Source organism: Tachysurus fulvidraco, chromosome 18 (genome assembly GCF_022655615.1).
Source record: "Tachysurus fulvidraco isolate hzauxx_2018 chromosome 18, HZAU_PFXX_2.0, whole genome shotgun sequence".
NCBI lineage: Eukaryota > Metazoa > Chordata > Actinopteri > Siluriformes > Bagridae > Tachysurus > Tachysurus fulvidraco.
In genome coordinates, this window is record NC_062535.1 from 10,070,032 (window position 1) to 10,080,372 (window position 10,341).

Sequence of the window (10,341 nt, forward strand, 5' to 3'; positions counted from 1 at the left end):
CTCTCAAAACTCATCTCGACTCACTCACCGATAAACAGATGACATTATGTAGGTGTTATTTATGCTAACTGTGATTAAGCTGCATCCTAAATGACAATAAATCAGTTTCACTTTGCGATTTGAAAATGACCATCGCTCAAGACTAGCAGGGGAAAAAAAAGCCTCGACAGTTCATTTTTATTATCTTGTTATTGGAATTTGGACAGAGCTGAAGCATTTCTAGACACTGTGACCACTAACGTCTCTCACATTTCCTCTCAACCCCTGTGTCTCTCAGAGAAAAGCTATTATTTTCTATAGCTAACATTAATTCATGATGGTGAGTAATTTTCTCACAAGCTGATTCATTATTCAGATAGATCTAAATATAAATTCTCTCAAATGAGACCAAAAATCTATGGCAGATTTTTATTTCATGCCTCATATACTGTAGATGCAGATCTGTGAATTGCTAAAGTTAATATTAAGGTGAGAAACATAGTTAGCATCATTGCTTTTTCTTTCATTAGGGTTCAAAGGGATACTAAAAATTGTGGAATTCATGAGAATCGAATCATTAGGATCAGTCTGCTAACTTTGTTAACTTAAAAGTTCTTCTATATTACATTTATATATACATCTACATGAAAAGTGACATAGGTCAAAGGTTTGTGTCTGTGTCTATCTGGATTTTATCCAGAAGTGGGCATAGCCTACACCGGGGTGGTTGTTTTTGTTGTTTGCTATGCCCCCATAAACACTGGAAACCATTCATCTTCAAACTTTTCTTTTTCTTCTATTCTTGTATTAAAATAGCCTTTGTAGGTATGAGAGCTTATACTGTAACAAGGAGTCACCTGAATAATCTTATTCCTTTTTATCTTTGCATGTTAGATGTTTGCTTTTTATGAACAACACATTCATGACACTTTGAGAAAGGTAGCAGAATCACTATTGAAGCACTATACCCAGTGACTCATATCGGTGACATTTTACCACTATAATTTGAGGACTTTTATCTCTCGAGTGCCGGAAAAGAAAAGCGATCACCCTATCATCCGGAATCCTCACGATGCCACATCCGTCCTTGGCTGAGAGTCCCAGATGTGAGACGTGAGCACTTCTCTCAATCACAGCCACCCAACCAATAATGGGTGACTGTAAGCTCCGGCATGTTGTTAGTGGGTGGATCGTGTTTTCCTGTGTGTGTTACGTCACTCCCTGACATTGCAATTTTCTTTAAAACAACTTGAAGTAAGCATGTGAAACCTCCTCTCTGGTAAATTGCTGATCTGTAACAAGCTGTGACTTAATTCGGGGTAAAACTAATCATAATTTGTAAGCATTCAAATCTTAAATTTTGTGAACTTTGTAATTAAGTAATGATGCTAATATAGTGACAGTTCTGATTAGTACAGGTAAGTGTTAGATGTGCTGTTATAGGAAAATAACCTGTTTTGTGGAAATTACAGGACCACATCACTTTTTATTTTTCTATAACTCCTTGCCACGTCATGCTTTGATTTCTTACTTGACCATTGAACCAAGCAGTAAAACGGATACTCTCATGCTGCTAATGGCATACACATCCCCACATCCCTCTTTCTTTGTGCTTGTCGTTATGGATGTAGAAAGCTTCCTGTGTTGGAACGGAATGTAGCATTCTGTTTTTTTAAACTTCTAACTTTTTAATGGCCAAGACCTCACTCTTTATTGATTTTGTCCAAGGTTAAATGAAGATGACAAATGCAGGGTTCTGTCTCAGTGATTCAGCCTCTTTGGGTAAAGAGGAACCAAACTGAACATCCTGGTGTGAAAAAAGTGTGTGCTACTCTCTGTAACACTTCAGAGTCACCATCAACACAATTATATCACAGAAAATGGCCCGGGATTTTTATTACCTACGTACCGTGATTAATAGTAAGACGAATATAAAGGGTTCTACGTGTAATAAGAGCATCAAGGTTATCAGGTTTTACCAGAGAAGCTATATTCAGACATAAATTTGTCTGTGTAGCTCTTAAGAACGATGAAGAGCCGGAAAATCATTAGATCATGCCCTTTTATTGTGTTGGTATATTGGCGGCTTTTTTCAGGTTTTCAATAAGAACACTTTATTGGTTTTAAATGCAGCTCAGTCCTACTGAGTAGTGGAGCTTACATTTAATGTGTGTGCACCTTTATGGTTTTTAGTCTTGTCAATTAGGGTAAAACAGCGTTTTCACAGAGAACATCTTGAGATGAATTTAAGAAGCGCTACTGATTACAAAGTTGAAAGAAAGTAGAAACCACTTCATTTTTGTTTGTTTGTTTTGAAACACTTAAAAATGCTATCTATAGAACTGTAAATTGTAATTTTCTGTCAGATAGTCAGGGTCTTGGAAGCTAAGCATCCTTTACTGCAGTCCTAACATAACTGATAAATCTAGAATACTTTAGGTTTCAGATCCTTTGGGTAAACCAATGTAAAACCCTAAAACAGGGTGTTTTCTATCTGAGAGGGTTCCAGGTAGAAGAACCTTTAAAGGTGAACAGATGTTTTTATTACTGTTAGATATTATTATTATTATTATTATTATTATTATTATTATTATTATTATTATTATTATTATTATTAGATTTTTACATTCTCTCTTTCAGTATGTTTAAAGTTACAATTAAACCTCATTAACAGCTTTAACTACAGTATGTCTAAGTGTAGAATGCTTAAAAGCTTTTGGTTTGTCTCTGATGGAAACATTTTATGAGTTGAAAAAAAGTGTTTTATTATTACAACACTTTTTTTTTGGAAACTAATCATCCTGGAGGAAAAACATAATGGTCCAACCCTTTGTCGGTAGAGTTCGCGTCTCTCGGAAGATTCAAACTACAGCAGAAGAAAGTAAGAGTCAGAAAAGACAGCCTTTATTATCACTTATACTGTACCAGAGTATTGTTGAATTCTCCAATCTGATTGGTCAGAAAGACGGTTTCTATAGTAACAGCTAATTCAGAGGGATTTGTATAATCCCTGAAGTCAGCAAATACAGTACAGTGCTTTTCTTTTCTTCACATATCTTAGCTTGTTAGTAAGCTGGGGTCAGGGTACAGGGTCAGCCAGCATACCTGGAGCAGAGGTCTTGGACAAAGACCCAACAGTGGCAGCTTGGTGGCTTGAACTCCCAGCCTTTTGATCTGCAGCTTAGAGCCTGAAGCTCTGAAACCTGTAAAAAACCTACTGCAGCATGTTTATATGTTAGAGCGGTAAGGATTCCCTTGGATTCCAATACTTGGGAATTAAGAAATATTCCATTCCATAAGATTAAACCCTTTATTTAGTAAAGCAGAAACATTATCCCTGTTTTAGATTTGTTGATTGTGAACATCACCATACTGCCTGGGTCAGTATTCTGCAATTGAACTAAGCTTTATGAACAAAGTTAATTGATTAAACTGGGAGTTTGCGATGAGAATCATGGTACTATTTTCCCTGGAACATTATATCAGGACAATGAGAGTGATCTCAATCATTCCCAGTGTTATACTTAAGGCTAGTTTTTTTCCCATGGCAGAAAAGTTCTTGGATATTACAGAGCTGACACCTTTCACTAAAGTTAAATAAACATTATCGAACAATGTCCTTACAGAAAATTTCCAAAGTAATGATTATACAGTACATGTTTTTGTAATCTGATTGCTTGACATTTAACTGCCTCTGAGTGTGTTATTATAGAAGCAGTGCTAACCTGCTGGAGTTCCTTTACAGGGATTTTTTTTTTTTTTAAGTTTGATTTTATTTTCCCCAGTCTAGGAGACTGCAATGAAATCTGAGATTTAAAACTAAGTAAATGTGTGATATTGAGTATTTTAACTGCTTTGTACAAAAGGTCAGATTTTCCTCATATCTAATCTATTAAAGCATGTGTTTAGATGATGAAAGATTTGATCTAAAATGAATTCCATACATGAAATCACATGCCAGCTCAAAACTGTTATTAAACGGAATCCTAAGAAATTCTGATGTCTGTATTTTATCAGTATAAAAAAAAAGAATTGAAGCTCTTATTTTGTCACATATACATTACAGCACAGTGAAAAGATTTCTTTACATATCCAGGCTTTTGAGGTTGGGGTCAGAGAGCAAGGTCAGCCATGATACAGTGCCACTGGAGGGGATTAAGGGCCTTGCTTAAGGGCCCAACAATGGCAACTCGGCAGTGCTGGGGCTTGAATCCCTATCCTCAATCCAGAGCCTTAACCGCTTGAGAACCACCAGTTTTTCAGAATAAGTATAATCTGAAATAGAATCATTCAAGTAAATAAATAAATATTCGTTAATGTATCCATCAAGCCATCCAGGTTTATCAGCACATGTTAATAACAGGCTAATGTCTTATTTATGACACAGGACTATAGAGAAGGTAGTGAGGTACTGTACAGTACCTAGACTTATCAACAAACCCTAATGAGTTAAAAAGCCAAATTTGATTCTTCATCATTTTCCTTCTCATACAACTTTATTATTCAGATCAGTATCAGAATGAGTACAAGTGATCAAGCATCAGCTCTCATGCTAATGGTATTGACAGCCCAATCAAAACCTTGATAAGCCATGCCAAAACCTACCTTAAAGGAGATGGTTTCTTATGATAAGAACAGCAAGGTTTGAATGAACCTGACAAACAAATGTGATGGACAAAATTGGACTCTTTCTTGTAACACAGTCATTGAACAATAGAAATTTGCATATGCACAAGCAACTCCAATACTAATCATGCCACTTTAAATCAGTCCCTGCTCATTCTCTCTCCAAGATGCTCTCTTTATTAAAATGTATTTCCCTGCTTTGTTTTTTTCTTCAGTGAGGCTTTTTAAGCAGCTTGAAGTCCCAATAGTAATTTTCACCCTGCACCTAAAAGCAGACAAGCTCCTGTCATTAGTCACTCCAAAAATTTACTTGCTCATTTGCATTCAAGGTTCTCTTTCTTCCTATTGCTTATAACCTTTTTTTTCTCTGAGGGTAGGAAAAAATAAAGCAAATGGAAAATAAATCTGGCAGTGTATCATGTCAGACACCTCAAAGAACATCCCGAGGTCTTTTTACTCTAAAAAGAAGAAGTAGCCATTACAGATGCTATATATCTGAACTGACAAATATCATTTGGTGGAATTTTTGAGGGACACTGCAAAGTGACTTCAGCCCTTGAGGTGAAAACAATCTTTAGCGAATTACATGAACGCTTCACAAAGCCCATAAATTTCTTGGACAGCCACTGTATTGCTAGTACGAAAGGTAACCCCCAACTGTTCCTTTCTAAGTGACAGATGGGTAATGATTTCTAATCATTCTGATTCACAGACTCATGAATAAAATAACTGCAAAGTAGGCTTCACTCAGACAAGTTGAGCCTTTTTAGGGTTATCTTCTGTAGCCTTCCAGCCCTGTGACTTGTTTTATTCAAATTTCCTTTTTGCCGTCACTAAAAGGTTTTTGTCGTTTCACTGTACTTTGATGTACGTCTCTGGAAAGTCTCGAGTTAGCAGATCTCAAAGTGTAGAAGTCCCTATCTGCCCATTTCTTCTTGTCTGCACTCTTATTAGGACGAAAACACTTATTTTGTTGGGTCAACTTTAATGGGTGTGTATCAGTAAAAGACGATCAGCAAGTAAACCTCTAAAATCTTGAGAACCAATCACATTGCAGAACGCTTGGTGAAAGATAAGTGCCTCCTTCTGAACTCTAATTTCAGTCTAATCCAGGGGTGTGGAATCTTAGCTGCAAAGGTCTGGGGTGGGTGCATGTTTTTTATTCAAACCAAACATCAAGTCCAAATGTCTTCCAGGAAAAAAAATATCACCTATTAATGGTAAACTCCAAGGATCATAAATAATGACTTCATCAGTTCCTTTGCATCAACACAGCTCTGGTTCACACCTCTTTATCACTATACACTAGCCTACAAGGTAAAATCCCACAAAACTCATCCATTATAAGATTGTTCTGGAAGCAGGACTGAATTGCACAAGTGTTTTACAATAGTAAGTCATGATAGAGCATGGATCTGGTCCATTGATTATCACATTAATTCCAGGTTCAGACATTCAGAGTCCTGACATAGAAATTCAGAAATTCAGACTAGGCTTTACTGCAGACACTGTTATTCTAGAAAATAAATAAATAGATAGAACACACGCAATAATAATAAATGCAGGTGCTCAATGGCAGGTAGTTGGGTGTCAGGGATGCTTTGGGCGATTTTGACCACCCTCACATATCCGTACCATACAGTGATGGCGTTGTTCAGGATGCTCTCGATGCTGCAGTGGTAGAATGTCATTAAAATTGAGCTTTCTTAAGACTGTTCAAGAAGTACAGGCATTGTTGTGCCTTCCTAACCAGAGCTGAAGTGCTTTGGTACCAGGACAGATCCTCAGAGATGTGAACTCTGAAGAACTTAAAGCTGGAGACCCACTCTACCTCAGTTCCGTTGATGTAGACTGGGGAATGTCTCCTGCTGTTAGATTTCCAAAAGTCCACGATAAGCTCTTTAGTCTTTGTGGCATTGAGTGTCAGGTTGTTGATGGCACACCGTGCTGTCAGGCTTCGGAGCTTTTCCCTGTAGAAGAGTGTGATTCAAAGTCAATGAACAGCATTCTGATGTAGGTGTTGTTTTTATCCAGGTGGATGAGGGTGAATGAAGTGTCGTGGAAACTGGATCTTCTGTCAACCTGTTTGGGTGATAGGCAAACTGGTGTGGGTCCAAGTGTACGTGGTAGGCTGCAGTGAGGTGATTCAGAACCAGTTCCTCAAAGCACTTCATAACAATAGGGGTGAGTGCAACTGGGCAAAGGTCATTCTGGCATTCAGCAGCTGAGTGCTTAGGCATTGGTACGATGGTTTTAGTCTTCAGGAATGTAGGAACCATGGCTTGGGCCAGTGACAGGTTGAAAATGTCAGTGAAAACCTGTGCCAGTTGTCCAGCGCATGCTCTGAGAACAAGTACAAATCATCTATTAACAACTAAGCTTAAATTTAGAAAAATAATCAATAACTGTCAACAATAAAATAATCAATAAAAAACAATGGATTTTAATTATCTCAAATGAGAGTATTGTAATAATCTTGAATTTTTATTCTGTTAATTATTTTTTTTTATTATTCGTTATTTCTTTTATCATTACCTACTGCTCTATGTTTATGTTCTGTAAAGCTGCTTTGAGACAATGTCTATTGTAAAAAACGCTATACAAATAAACTTGAAGTATTGTGAATATAAATGATGAAACCAAGATAAATTGGGTCAGAATTTCTTTCCACTTTAAATTAAAATTACAATGTGTACAAAAAATAAATAAATAAATAAATCAGAAATATTTTATGGAAAAATCAAGCAAACAGAAACTTCCAATAACCTGGTTACATAAATATGCACACCGCTAAGCTAATACTTTGTTAAAACACCTTTTTAATTAGTTTTAATTTGTTGTTAGTAAAAAAAATCATGCACAGGTTTAGATTAACACATATTAATGTATTAAATGTTTCAATATTAATAGTTTTCACACTGACTTTTGTATGACATATTAAAAACAAAGGATTAAAACCCATGTGTAATATGATGCAGTTTTCTGCATTATTTTTTCAGCAGATTCAAGTATCAGAGCTTAGAAACAATCAAAAGTTAAACTGTAATTTCTGTCATTGTTGTTGTTGTTGTTTTCTTTCATAACCTAGGTTTTTATCTTGTAATGCTTACTTATCTCCACACTAACTAATGATCACACTGGAGTTTACTTTGTCTCATTGATGCAGGTAATAAATGATTTAGTTCATTTACCCCTTGTGGCTGCATGCTCCATTTTAGAGGAGCATAAATCAAGGAACAGTATGTAATGAACTCTACAGAAAAGTGTCAAGTTGTATTATTAGTATCGGGGCTTGCTGACTGCTTTGGTGTCAATTACAATAAACACCATAAAACAAATAGATAAAGTAACACAAGTAAATGTTATATTAGTAGTATTGGTTAAGTAAGTATTCATTCATTCATTCATTCATTCATTCATTCATTTTCTACCGCTTATCCGAACTTCTCGGGTCACGGGGAGCCTGTGCCTATCTCAGGCATTATCGGGCATCAAGGCAGGATACACCCTGCACGGAGTGGCAACCCATCGCAGGGCACACACACACTCTCATTCACTCACACACTCACACACTACGGACAATTTTCCAGAGATGCCAATCAAAATGTCTTTGGAGCGGGGGAGGAAACCGGAGTACCCGGAGGAAACCCCCGACGCCGGGGGAGAACATGCAAACTCCACACACAAGGTGGAGGCGGGAGTCAAACCCCCAACCCTGGAGGTGTGAGGCAAACATGATAACCACTAAGCCACCGTGCCCCCTAGTAAGTAGTCAGTAGATATATAAATTATACTCTTTGCTTCTGCAGATTTTACTCATGTTTTTTCAATTTACAAAATATTTAAGTTTAGTTCATTCATAGTTTCTACATATTTCATTTGTTATATTTGGCACAGTAACATTAACAGGTGTTTTTTTTCTTTATAATAACTTGATGATTAATTGTTTTTCTATTTGATAATTAGCAGTATCAGACTTCCAGATCCCTGTTTTATCATGTTTCTATTGGATTAAATTTTTCTCAAAATATCCAAATAGTTTTAGTCCAAATTTGTAGTTCTAAAGCTGTTACTAGGGGTCCAAGCACTTATGGGTAGTTCATTTGATTATCCAGTGTTTGCTTTTATTTTTTATTACTTTATGTAAAAGATAAAATAAAATTAAAAGCTATAGAAAAATAGTTATGTGAAGGACAGTAATGCTCTGCTTTTCTGAATGTAAATACAGCATATTTTCTGTTTTTCTTCACAGCATGTAAATTAAGCCATTATCATTTATTTAAAATGTAAATAACTGTGAAAATAATCAGGATTATCTGTTTTCCTGTGAGGATAATTATCATAATAAGCTACTGTGTTATTCAAATAATTTTTGTATTTCTGTTTATTTTTTCCATTTATATATTTTCTGGATTTTTTTAACAATTTGTTCAGACTACGACTAACCACCATATACAAGCAGTTAGAGTCACAGATATGTAATAACTACTGAACTGGTGTGTACTGAACTGGAAGTAGACTGGAAGGCAAAAGATGCATCTTTGAATTAATAAACATAATGAGACTGTCAATAAATACACTTAGCAAGCAGTAATGGGGAAACAAATCTCAGGAATAAAAAGGCTCAGTTAAAAATAAATAAATTAACAACCACAGCCACAGAATCAGGCTTTAATTTCCTTTATGCCAGTTGCTTTCATTTCTAGATAATTGATAATAAACAGATGTGTTGTATTGGGATTTAGAATGTGCTTTTCACAGATTATAGCTAAAAAGTTTAGATCGATGCGGAAAAAAGAAAGAAGAAACACCGGGTAAGATTTTAGAGAAGATGCTTTTTTTTTCCTTTACAACTAACTAACAACTAGGCTTCAATTTAGAAAAATATTCAATAACTCAGCAATTAAAAAAAAAAAGATTATTAATGATCTAAAATGAAACGAGGGAAAGTTTTCTGATGTGAAAATAATGAAATCAAGATAAATCAGTTGAGAATCTTTTCACATTCAGTGTGAAAGTGGAATTTACACACTGATTATTGCTGAAAAGATTTAGATCAATGCAGAAAAAACTCTTATCAAAATTTTTTTTAATTTTATTAAAAATCACTTATACATAAATACAGTAGTCATCACATTTACAGTGTAAAAAAGCAAATGTACAAACAATAAGTATCTTCTCATTGAGTTTTTAATACATTGCTGTCATAAATTATCATTTTACTGATGACATTATGGTCAGCTGTTATTATTATTAATGGTGCTTGCAAAGCAACATTCTTATTATCTTGCCGGGACAAAACTTCGGCGCGTAACTTGTCCTGCAGCTTTTGTCCTAGACCCATGAATGAGGTGTCAAATCGACCGACTCATTGAGGAGAGGTGTGTTATGATTTTATAAGCGATCCAACCGACGATGTTCACACAGCGGACGAAAAGTGACAGCACTCGACACCACGTGACGTCATGTGTAGCCCGGCCCCCAAAATAAGTGAAATCAAGAATTAGCACAACATGCACATGTGACATATCAAAACACTCAGCACAGTGAAGGGAAGTGCCTCACGTGTATTCTGACGACGTCACGTGATGTCACGTGAAAATAAAAAAAATTGCACAACATGAGCATGTGACATATCAAAACACTCAGCCCAATGAGGGGAACTTCCTCAAGAGTATTCAGATGATGTCACATGCTTGTCTCCACTAGCCTCCAAATGTTTTGGCACCCTAGCTT